The 12383-nt window shown below is 41.1% G+C and overlaps 1 long non-coding RNA gene across 1 annotated transcript in view; it reads right to left on the reverse strand.

Annotated features, from left to right (window-relative positions):
* Positions 1-12149, reverse strand: part of LOC105740680 — a 29123-nt gene extending 16974 nt beyond the window's left edge. Inside the window, exons 1-2 of the long non-coding RNA XR_001116749.2 lie at positions 11831-12149; positions 10973-11111 (exon numbers count right to left, since the gene is read on the reverse strand). This is a non-coding gene — a long non-coding RNA (uncharacterized LOC105740680). The remainder of the gene's footprint in view (positions 1-10972; positions 11112-11830) is intronic.
* Positions 12150-12383: the final 234 nt, after the last annotated feature.

The raw sequence follows: 12383 nt of genomic DNA on the forward strand, positions 1-12383 counted from the left end.
AAGACTGAGAAACTCGGCTCTATGATAGGGTGTCAAAATTCTTACACCCCAAAGTTCTAAATTTGTTTAAAAATGCCCACCATGAACTGCCTGCTAGGACTCTGGGTGGAAATAGCCCCATTGCCCTCAGGACAGAGCCCCATTGCCCTCCTGTTAAAATGTAAATTCCATGGGTGAAGGGTAAAGTGCCTTATGTCTCCACCTACACTTGCCCATCCTGTGTCATGCCTTGGGGAACCTCCACAGCCATTCTTGCTGGAGAAACAGCCCCCTCCCTGCAGGTCACCAAACACGTTTCCATATCCACAAGCACCTTCGCTCAAGACACTCCTTTCTCCTTTTTCACCTGTTTAATTTTTGTATATCATCCAAGTACCAGTGCAAGAGCCATTTTCCTTTGGAAAACTTTTTCTGAAGTCTTTTTCATCTTCCCATCAGGGTGAGTCATCTTCTTGCCTGAACTCCCATAATACCTTCATCATGGCAGATCACTTCTTATTGATGTGTTAATTTCCCAGGGCTACTATTGCAAAGTACCACAAACTGGGTGGCTTAAAACCACAGAAACGGCCGGGCGTGGTGGCTCACACCTGTAATCCCAGCACTTTGGGAGACTAAGGCGGGTGGATCACCTGAGGTTGGGAGTTTGAGACCAGCCTGGCCAACATGGTGAAACCTCATCTCTACCAAAAATACAAAAATTAGCCAGGCATGGTAGCGGGCGCCTGTAATCCCAGCTACTCGGGAGGCTGAGGCAGGAGAATCGCCTGAACCCAGGAGGCAGAGGTGGCAGTGAGCCGAGATCACACCATTGTATTCCAGCCTGGGCAACGAGTGAAACTCCATCCCAAACCAAAAACAAAAAACAAAAAACACCACAGGAAACATTGCCTCACAGCTCTAGGGGCCAAAAGCCCCAAATCAAGTTATCATGCAGGTAATGCCTCCTCCGAAGGCTCTAGGGAAGGATCCTTCCTTACCTCTTCTAGTAGCTCCAGGGGTTCCTTGGCTTGTGGCAACATAACTTCAGTCTCTGCCTCCACTTCACATGGCCATCTTATCCCTGGGTCTTTCTTCTTATAAGGACACTAGTCATGTGGCATTAAGGGCCTACCTTAATTAGTTACCTCATCTTCACTAATTATATCTACAACAATCCTACTTCCAAATCAATTTACATTCTAAGTTATTGGGTGTTAGGACTTCAACATATCTTTTTGAGGGACAAAATTCAACCTGTAACAACTAGTATAATAATAAATAAATGTATTGGTCTTTGAAAAGAATATGAGAAAAATTCAACCAAATAGGTTTAAGAGTAGAATGTTTTGGACATGCCAAGGAGGTAAATGTAGCTTCAGGCATAGCTGGATCCAGGAGCTCAAATACCAATCAAAGGGCTTGGTATCTGTCAGTCTCTAAATTCCACTTTGCACTGTGCTCAGCTTCATTTTCAGCAAGATTTCTCTATGTGGTAACTCCCAGAAATTGTGGGTTTACATTACTCTCACACTTAGAATCCCTATCAAGTGCAATTACAGCAGATAAGAACTTTTCTTCTGGTTTTTGCCAAATATATAATTGAATATTATAGCAATACTCGGGGTCAGGTGGCTAGCTGAACCTATTGCTGTGCTAACTGGCTCAGCCTGGTCCCATGTCCACACCTGGGGTTGGGAATAGACATAGAGTCAGCCCTCTCTATAACTCAAAGCCCGAGAACAAGGAAGAATGATACCAAGGAAAATCAGAAGGAGGAGTGGATATATGGCTGGAGAATCAGCAAATACTTAGCACAGATAGTTTTTTGTCCCCTTTTTTCCCAGGAGATGCCAAGCAAGCTAATGTCAAAAGTGACATCCATCTTGTTTGATTCTGAGAAACAACACCAGGCAAAGTATTTAGCACATAGTAATTGGTCAATAAATATTTCTCAAATTGAACTGAGATTTTCTTTTATCTGGTATCTTTCTGGCCCTCTCTGCGCATCTCTTCCTTTCTTTTGATCTAAGTGTCATGCATTTCTCCTCAAGTGCATCCCTCTTTTCTCATAAGTGAAAGTTGTAAACTGTTCTAAATATAACTTGTCTTTTCTTCTTCTTTCCCAAAAGTATGATCTTACCATTGGTGGACAAAGAATTACTACGTAAAGCTACATGACTGTTATGATTGTGATGACAATGCGTTTGAATGCCACCTTTCTCCCCAGGTTCCCACCAAAGTCCTCAGAAGATGTGTGATTTATAAGAAAGAATATTATGCACAGAAAAATCCCAACCATTCATTTTCTGCCATTCTCATGTCAGCCAATAAACAGATGCTGGTCAAAGAATAAGTCAACAGCAATTGGGTTCACCAGCTTTTGCCAACGGATCATAAAGGAGTTCATGATTTTAATCAAAGTTTGTCATCCATCCAGAACTTAATAAATGAATTTCCACCAAAAGGAAATTTAAGCCTCTGAAAGTTACCTAGCCCAAGAGTAACACAGTGAACTGTGGGTCCAGAAAGAAAATAAAAATCAATCGTGACAATTATTTTACTAAATTATCTTAAACTGCAGTGTATCAGAAAGGCTCAGGTAAATGTCGACTGTCACACCAACAAGCAGTGCTGTTCCCATCACTGACCTTTTTCGTGTTAAAATGCATGTCAATATGCAAAATAGAAGTGTTCCATATGAGAACTGAATGCACTATCCATTTTGAGAATATCCCGAAATAATCTGCAGGAAATGGAATTCAAGGGACAATTCAGTTTATCTAAAGACATGTACAAACAACCTTTAAAAATTGTCTTATCTGAAGATTCGCTCCTTCGGTTTGTCAGCTCCTGTTTCAGTGGATTCAGACCTGAGCTTTCTTCAAAATAAGATGCAGTGGAGTGGGATGTCCTGATGGCAAAACATCCTGAAATATCTCATTTATACACAGGTCACTTCTCTGCCAACTTCCATCATCTAGAATATAACTGAAAACCCAGTGAAAAGCAAGAGAAATGGTCCTTTGAACAGCCCATATAGATGTAGTCAAACTCAAGCACTTTGCTAATTAGAGAGCTACAGTCAGAACCTACGGACTCCAAACTCTTCTTAAAAATCTAACGATCTCTGTCTAACAGTGAAGGGCCTATCAGAAATCAGATGGCTCATTTAGACTGGGATAATTCAAGGGCAGTTCAGTAAAGGCACTATTTACAAAGGGGTTTGGTGTCAGAAATTTGAAGGAGCTGTTACCATTGTGAGGTCTGAAGGAAAAGAGGAGGGCATTGTTTCCAGAATCAGGAACGAGGAAGAGCTCTGTGAAAAAAGGCTGCCTGAAGAGGAATGATGGCCACGGAGGAAATGACCAGCCAAGGCAACCCCAGGAAAAGTGAGTCTAGGAAACAAATATCCCGGCCCCCTTTCTTCCCTCTTATTTCTTGCCAGCTTGCCCAGCTGAAAGGCAGTGAGCTAGGGAGCCAGTTGATGCAGCCCCTAAAGTTCAGCTTTGCAGCCAGAGAGCAGGGTAGGACAGGGTGGCAAGTGGCCCTGCTGGGGCAAATAGACCATGACATATACACTTGGCTGATAACTGTGGGTTTTTCAGCCCACAGTACATGTGGGGAAACTAGAAGCAATCGTTGCTAAATGCAGTACATGGTCGTGCCCAGAAGGGAACATCTAACAACGACAAAGAAGAAATCAATTTTTCCTGCAGATACTGATATTCTAATATGGGAACAGGAATTTTTGAAAGTTTCATTCAAAGATACAGATTCTCTCCCCAAATGAATTCAAATAGAAATCATACAGAATGGGACCATTTAGGATTGGGCCCCAATTCTCCATGGTGCCAGAGGACATCCCTGTAGTACAGATACCTCAGTAATTTGACAGCAAGTAGTCCAGAAAAGCTTTTAAAAATCCATAGACTTATCTTAAGCAGGTAGAGACATTTGGGAATTTTTTATAAGGCTTTTTGTCCCATAGTGGTTAAGATTTATTTGCTAATTTATGAAACACACAGTAATAATAACCAACATGTTATTGAGTTCTTACTATGTACTAGGCACTTTACACACAAAGGTCATCTTATCCTCACCCCAGCCTTATGAGCAAGCATGATTATTTCATTCCTATTTTACATATGGCAGTTAAGTAATTTGCCCAAGGTGCCACAGCTGGTAAGACACAGTGCCAGGTTTAAACCCAGGCAGTCTGGCTCGAGTCTGTCCTCCTAACTAGACACACAGCCTCTCTAGCTCACATTTACAGCATCTGCTATGTGTAAGCACAATGCAAAGGAGATGAGAAAAAAAAGAAAGAAAGAAGAAAGAAAGAAAGAAAGAAAGAAAGAAAGAAAGAAAGAAAGAAAGAAAAAAAAAAAAAAAAAAAGAAAGGCATCCGTGGCACCTCAATGAGTCTATAGTGCAGAAAAAGTACATGGGAACGCATGGTATATTATTTTTCTCTTGTCATGTAACAAATTACCACCAATTTAGCAGCTTAACATAATGAGCTCTTCCCATTCATGAGCTCTCAGTTCAGTTGATCAGAAACCCAAGCATGGCATGACTGGGTTGTCTTCTCGGGATCTAACAAGACTGAAATCAAGGTGTCGGTTAAGCAGCATTCATATCTGGAGGGTCTGGGGAAGGATCCATTTCCAGGCTCATATAAGTTATCAACAGAATTCAGTTCCTTACAGTTGTAGGACTGAAGTCCCCACTTTCTTGCTGGCTCACAACTCACAGAGGCCACCCACACTCCTTGCCATGTGACCCCTTCCATCTTCACAGCCAGCAATGGAGAATCTCCCTTATGCCAAACCCCACTCATTCTTTGACTCTCTCTACAGGAAGAGCATGAGCTCCTGCAAGGGCTCACCTGATTAGGTCAGGCCCACCCAGAATAATCCCCTTATCCTAATGTCAACTAATTATGCATCATGATTACAATGGTAAAATCCCTTTTTCCATGGGTGTGATATCTTGTCATAGTCACAGGTTCCTCCCACACTTAAGGGAAGGGGATTACACAAGGGTGAGAGTCAGTGAAAGTCATCTTAGAATTCTGCCACCAACACCTGGCAATGGTGACATGAGGCATTGACGTGAGATGGTCACAAAGCAGCGTGGAGCTGGCCCAAATGACCTTCTAATAAATTATATATATAACGCATTATAGTGATATGTAATTATAATATATATAATATTACATATAATATGACATTTATATTATAGTATATAAATAATATTTATATAGTTTATATAATATATAAAAAATTATATTTTATATGTATATATTATATATAATATATACTTATATATTGTATTAGTCCATTCTCATGCTGCTGTAAGGACATACCCGAGACTGGGTAATTTATAAAGAAAAAGAGGTTTAATGGACTCACAGTCTCACGTGGTTGGGGAGGCCTCACAATCATGGCAAAAGGCGAAGGAGGCACAAAGTCATGTCTTACATGGTGGCAGGCAAGACAGCCTGTGCAGGGGAACTGCCCTTTATAAAACCATGAGATCTCGGCCAGGCACGGTGGCTCATGCTTGTAATCCCAGCACTTTGGGAGGCCGAGGCGGGTGGATCACGAGGTCAGGAGATCGAGACCACGGTGAAACCCCGTCTCTACTAAAAAATACAAAACACTAGCCGGGCGTGGTGGCGGGCACCTGTAGTCCCAGCTACTCAGAGAGGCTGAGGCAGGAGAATGGCATGAACCTGGGAGGTGGAGCTTGCAGTGAGCCGAGATTGCGCCACTGCACTCCAGCCTGGGTGATAGAGCGAGACTCCGTCTCAAAAAAAAAAAAAAAAAAAAAAAAAAAAACAAAAAAAAAAACAAAAAAACCATGAGATCTCATGAGGCTTATTCAATATCACTAGAACAGCATGGGAAAAACCCACCCCCACGATTCAATTACTCTCCACTGGGTCCCTCCCACTACACATGGGGATTATGGGAGCTACAATTCAAGATGAGATTTGGGTGGGGACACAGCCAAACTATATCATATATATAGAAACTTGAGTTGCAAGTTTTCCATAGTGGTTAAAATTTATTTGTCATAACTTATATATAAGTTTTACATATATTATATATAATGTAAATATCTATATGTTATATATATCTATATAACATATAGATATATATATGTATTAGAGAGACAGAAAGTCATTAATTAAGCTTGCAAACCTGGAGTCAGACTATGGGGATCCTCCTTGGGCTCAGCCTCTATTGTTCAAGTTGTTTAATTCCTCCAAACCTTGGAGAAGTTTCCTGCTCTGATGTCCAATAAGTGACAGTATATTTCTCATAAGGTTGCTGTGAGGAGTAACAATTAAATCCATGTGGCTTCCTAGCACAGCACCTGGCAAGGAGTAGGCACTGCGTACTCTTAGCTAATATTAATTAGAATTAATATTAGCGTTGCTGTTAATATCTTTATTGCTATTCATATTTGAGTGAAATAAGCCTAGACTGATTTCACAGCACAGCTGAGAAAATTTCCATTGCTTGTGTGGTTTAACATGGATTCTGGGAGCAATAACTCTGGTCACTGATGCATCAACTCCGGAATAAATGCCAGTGGCTGCTGGCAAGAAAGAAACAAGAGCATCCCATATTCCAGCTCCATTTACAAGATGGCTTATTGCTTTTATAGATCCTTCAGACAATGGCACAAAGGCTTCCAGAGAGAAAAGGCTGAGATACTCTAATATGTATATGGACAGGAACATTTGTAAGATTCTTCAAAGCATATGGTCTCCAACCAAAGCAGACAAGCAACTGGAAACAGAAAAAGTTCTCCTCCTCTATCTATTTAAGCTATAACAAGCTTCTCTTTTGCATTCACTTTAATTTAAACAACATTGTATGTCAGGCTACTTCCTGCAAGTTGCAACTTACTTCAGCTCCTTTTGCATCATCACTCAAGAGAAGGCACTCACGCAGACAAGGTGTGGGGGTTGTTTCATTAGTGGGGACTGTGCCCTTTCCAGAAGCATCATCCTCTTTAACAGGTGAGGAGTGTTTTCTGATTTTTTTCTAGAGTAGTGTCCTCCAAAGTGGAAAATAAGCAAAAAAAGACATTAGACCTTCTGTTTATACTTACTTCAAACTAAAAATAAGAAATTAAACTGTGTTATATTTTAATAAGCAGCTTGGCACTTGCCTCACTCCCTCTGCGTCAGTTACGTATGGTATCGCAGAAATTCTGAGAGAAGGTGGGAATTCTACAACTCAGAGGAATTGGGGATGGGGGAGACAATGGCATTCTTTTTTTTTTTTTAATTATACTTTAAGTTCTGGGATACATGTGCAGAACACGCAGGTTGTTACATAGGTATACACGTACCATGGTGGTCTGCTGCACCCATCAACCCATCATCTACATTAGGTATTTCTCCTAATGCTATACTCCCCAAGCCCCCCACCGCCCCCACAACAGGCCCTGGTGTGTGATGGTCCCCTCCTGTGTCCATGTGTTCTCATTGTTCAACTCCCACTTATGAGTGAGAATGTGCAGTGTTTGGTTTTCTGTTCATGTGTTAGTTTGCTGAGAATGATGGTTTCCAGCTTCATCCATGTCCCTGCAAAGGACATGGACTCATCCTTTTTTATGGCTGAATAGCATTCCATGGTGTATATGTGCCACATTTTCTTTATCCAGTCTATCATTGATGGGCATTTGGTTCGGTTCCAAGTCTTTGCTATTGTGAATAGTGCTGCAATAAACATACATGTGCATGTGTCTTTATAGTAGAATGCAAATCAATAAATGTAATCCAAAAAGAACCAATGACAGAAACCACATGATTACCTCAATAGATGCAGAAAAGGCCTTCAATAAAATTCAACACCCCTTCATGCTAAAAACGCTCAATAAACTAGGTATTGATAGAACATATCTCAAAATACTGAGAGTTATTTATGACAAACCCACAGCCAATATCATACTGAATGGGCAAAAGCTGGAAGCATTCCCTTTGAAAACCAGTACAAGACAAGGATGCCCTCCGTCACCACTCCAATTCAACATAGTATTGGAAGTTCTGGCCAGGGCAATCAGGCAAGAGAAAGAAATAAAGGGTATTCAAATACAAAGAGAGGAAGTCAAATTATCTCTGCAGATGACAATGGCGTTCTTACTGCCTCTAGCCTACAGCCTACTGTGGTTTCTTGCAATTTACACATGCCTAGTAATGTGGATTCATAGACAGCATTATCACCTCTTAACTATAGCAGCTCTCACAAAAAGGACTAGTGGCTTAAAGATTCCTACAAAGTAATCTGAATTGAAGGAAATTTTAACAATGCAAGCATCTGCATGCAAGGAGAAAATGGCTGTAACTTCTTCTACCATCAACAGGAGCTTTTTATCAGTTATATTGTGATGTAAAAAAAAACGATGATGAGCAACTCGGAGCTGTCAAAACAAACAAAAAAGGAAGTTATCAAGCAGATTATGTAACATATAGATTTACATTTAAAACTATGATCGGATATTTTCTGTACTAGAATATAGGCTCCAGAACAGCAGGGATCTTGCGTTTTTTCATGCTTTTTACTCCTATTCTTAGCTTGGCACATAGCAGGCATTCCATAAATATCTATTAATAAATAAATTAATCAGTAATAATGAGGTTTACATTTTTCAGTTTACAGTTGTAGGACTGAAGTCCCCATTTTCTTGCTGGCTCACAACTCATAGAGGCCACCCACACTCCTTGCCATGTGACCCCTTCCATCTCCCTCTGCACATTTAGACAAATTACTCTAACCTTCCCCTCCACCCTTTTTCTTGAGACAAGATGGAGTATAGTAGTGTGATCACAGCTCATTGCAGGCTTGACCTCCCAAGCTCCAGTGATTCTCCCACCTCAGCCTCGCAAGTAGCTGAGACTACAGGTGTGCATCATCACACTCACCTAATTTATTTTATTTTGTTGTTGTTATTATTATTATTATTAGAGACAGGGGTCTCAATAGGTTTCCCAGTCTGGCCCCAAACTCCCGGGCTTAAATGATCCTCCCACCTCAGCCCCACAAAGTGCTGGGATTAGAGGCGTGAGCCACCACACCTATCCTCTAACTTTTTTCTGAGCCTCAGTTTCCTAATCTGTAAAAGCCAACTTATAAAACTAGATAGCTCATAGGGTTATTGTGAAGATCAAAGGAAAATGTTTCAGTAAAGAACCTATTCAGCATTGTATGTGCGTAGCAGACTCAGCACAAGTAGTCAACACTCAATAAACATCAGCTGCATCTTCATCCCCATTATTACAAGCGGCAACCTCCAAAAGAACACAGGAAAGGCAGGAAAGGCATGCACGATGGGGCCATAGAACAGATTCTGAGTGACGGTCCTAAGCACTCGAACGGGGAAGATGCTCAGTCTTATAAAGAGAAAAAAGAATAAAAATCATGAAACTACCACGGTATCAAGTGCAAAAAAATTCTGGGATAGCAGTGATTTGGAGAAATATACTGGTGAGAATGTGAAGTTCTATAAACTTTCTGGAAAGTAATCATCTGTGTTCATTTAAATTAAAATTATACATACCCTTTGACTCAGCAATCCTACCTTTGGAAATATATCCAAAAGCAACAGTGTACAAGAATATGTTAAAAAATGATGTGTGTATGTGTATTTATGTATATAGGCATACATACATACATGCATGTACATGCATGCATTTGTGTCTGGTTATAATACCATAGAAAAATGACTAGAAGAATATGCACTAAGCTGTGAAAATTAGTTACTTTAAGAGAGATGGAGATGGAGAGGAATAGAGCAAAAGAAATTCCTTATGCACTAAATTGCTACCCTTGGTATAAATCACTGGTATTTACATTTTATTTTGTTTTATTTTATTTATTTATTTATTTTTTGAGACGGAGTCTCGCTCTGTCACCCAGGCTGGAGTGCAGTGGCGCAGTCTCTGCTCACTGCAAGCTCCGCCTCCCGGGTTCACGCCATTCTCCTGTCTCAGCCTCTCCGAGTAGCTGGGACTACAGGCGCCCGCCACCACGCCCGGCTAATTTTTTTTTTGTATTTTTAGTAGAGACGGGGTTTCACCGTGGTCTCGATCTCCTGACCTCGTGATCCGCCCACCTCGGCCTCCCAAAGTGCTGGGATTACAAGCGTGAGCCACCGCGCCCAACCCATTTTTTTTTAAATAAAGAAACTAGAGAACTTGGAACTTCATTGTGTTACCTTAGATAAAGCCACATATAAATCACACTCTTCCTTCTCCTGAAGAGGAGTTTCTGGTCTTTAAAAGATGAAGTTCCAAATGGTGGATTCTCGTACCTTTGACCACTGGGGATGGATGGTGTAAGTGTGGGAGAAAAGGAGATGGGAGAGAGAGGAAAATCATGCAAAAAGTCAAAATCTTGGAATTTTGCATTTCACAGTCATGTAAAATAAACCAAATAGGCAAAAAGCAATGAGAACTTTTCTCACATAAAATATCTCCTATTATACTCCCCAAATTATAAACATATTTGAGATTTGCCAAGTACATATATTCTAGCATGCAAAAAAAGAAAATACACCATTTAGGTAGACTCAGGATATTTTTTAAGTACCTACCAACTGTCAGTCACCCTCCAGTTGCTTTCAAATATCAATTTCATCTCCAGAACATTCCAGTGGTTGAGTCAGCAAACTCTCCTAGTCATTGGCACTTTAGTTTGAAATACCATCATGAGCCACTCCAGTTTCTGAGGGAGATTGTTCTAGAGTACAGAGGAATTTGTCCTAAAGGAGATGTTTTATTTGGGATTCCTTTTATTTGGGATTCTTTTGGCAGCAGGTGTCAACATCTAATTTAATCTGATTTTAGCAAAAAAGGGACTTTATTGTCTTACTTATCATGGAATTTTTTTGCAATAAGCCTACCTCCCAGGAGGTATTCTGGCCATTCCAAGATTTCATCAGGATTCTGTCTCTAATTTTCATCTCTGCTTACCTCAAGGCTCGCTTTATTACCTGGGTGACTCTCCCTTCACAGTAACACAGCATCCAACATGCATTCTATGCACTTTGTAGCCCTAGTGAAAAGATGTCTTCTGGTTCCCCATAAAGTCCATCAAAGTACCTTGTCACATCTGGAACCAAGGAGGAGGAGTCAAATCTATTCAAACTCTTTGGATTGGGATGAGGGAGGCATGGTTCCTCAAAAGGAAATTTGAGATGTTACTATCAGAAGAAGGTCTGGACTTGGGGTAAGCAAAGCAACATATGTCTGTTTCAGGGAATAACAAGAAGAAGTGGTTTGGGCCACGGTGTCCTGCAGACTCCCAGGAACCCTTCTGTAGCACAAAGCCTGCCATGTGGTGAATATGGCTATGAGTGAGAAATCAGGGAGCCCCAGAAGGTCACACAAGGGTAACGGAAAAAGCTGGCCTGCTGATTCAAAGTCTATGTTTGGAATCCCCTGACGAATCCTACACTCTTTAGAGTTTGAGAACCTTGGGTTCTGAGCGCTGTTAAAAAAAGAAAAAAAAAAAAAAAGGATACCCCTGCTATACCTGCCCACAAACCTACAGACTTGAGAAGGACATAAAGGTAGGGCTTATGAACATGGGCTCTGACAACAAACCAGGGCCATCTCCCTCCTACCCTACCTGCCACCCATTAGCTTGTGATGTGTGGAAGTGATTTAACTTTTCTGCGTTTCATTTTCTCTTCGGGAAAATGCAGCTGATTGCCAACTACATGGACTTCTGGTCATCATTAGTGTTTTCTTCAAGAGTTGCATAAGGGAGCAGCTAAGAGGGTGAGGAACGGAACCCCATGTTTAGGAGGAGTTTGCTCTCCCGCTTACCAGTGAGATGAACTTGCTCTGAAATTGTTTCCTCGCCTGGGAAGAAGTAAAGTTAATGACAGCACCTGCCTTCTACAATTTTCTGTAGGATTAACATCACAGGCATTCTGCACTGCGCTGGCAGATAGCAAGCACTCAACATATGGCAGGTTCTCGGGCTTTCACTCAGATGCAGATCTCGTGAGCTCAAGGCTTTGTGTCTGTCTTAGCTGAGCTGTAACTTAGAACAGTGCCTGGCACGAAATGGATGTCCAACAGATATTTGTCACAGAAACTGTTGAATGCTTGTCATAAATTCAGTATCACCTCAACTCAGCCTTCTCTTCTACAATTTCTCCTACTTCCCAAATTTTCTGATTCAGATTTTATATTCAATGCATAGTTATCAAGAACCTATTTTGTTGCAGGCACTCATCTACACTCTGGGAACGGAGCTGTGACTAAGACATGCAAAGCAGTTACTCCTGGGAGTTCATATTCCCCTCGATAGAGGGAGGGGAGTTGTATATCCGGTGGTGACAAGGTTTAAGAAAGAAACAAAGTGCAGTGATGA

This window comes from Nomascus leucogenys, chromosome 13 (genome assembly GCF_006542625.1).
Source record: "Nomascus leucogenys isolate Asia chromosome 13, Asia_NLE_v1, whole genome shotgun sequence".
NCBI lineage: Eukaryota > Metazoa > Chordata > Mammalia > Primates > Hylobatidae > Nomascus > Nomascus leucogenys.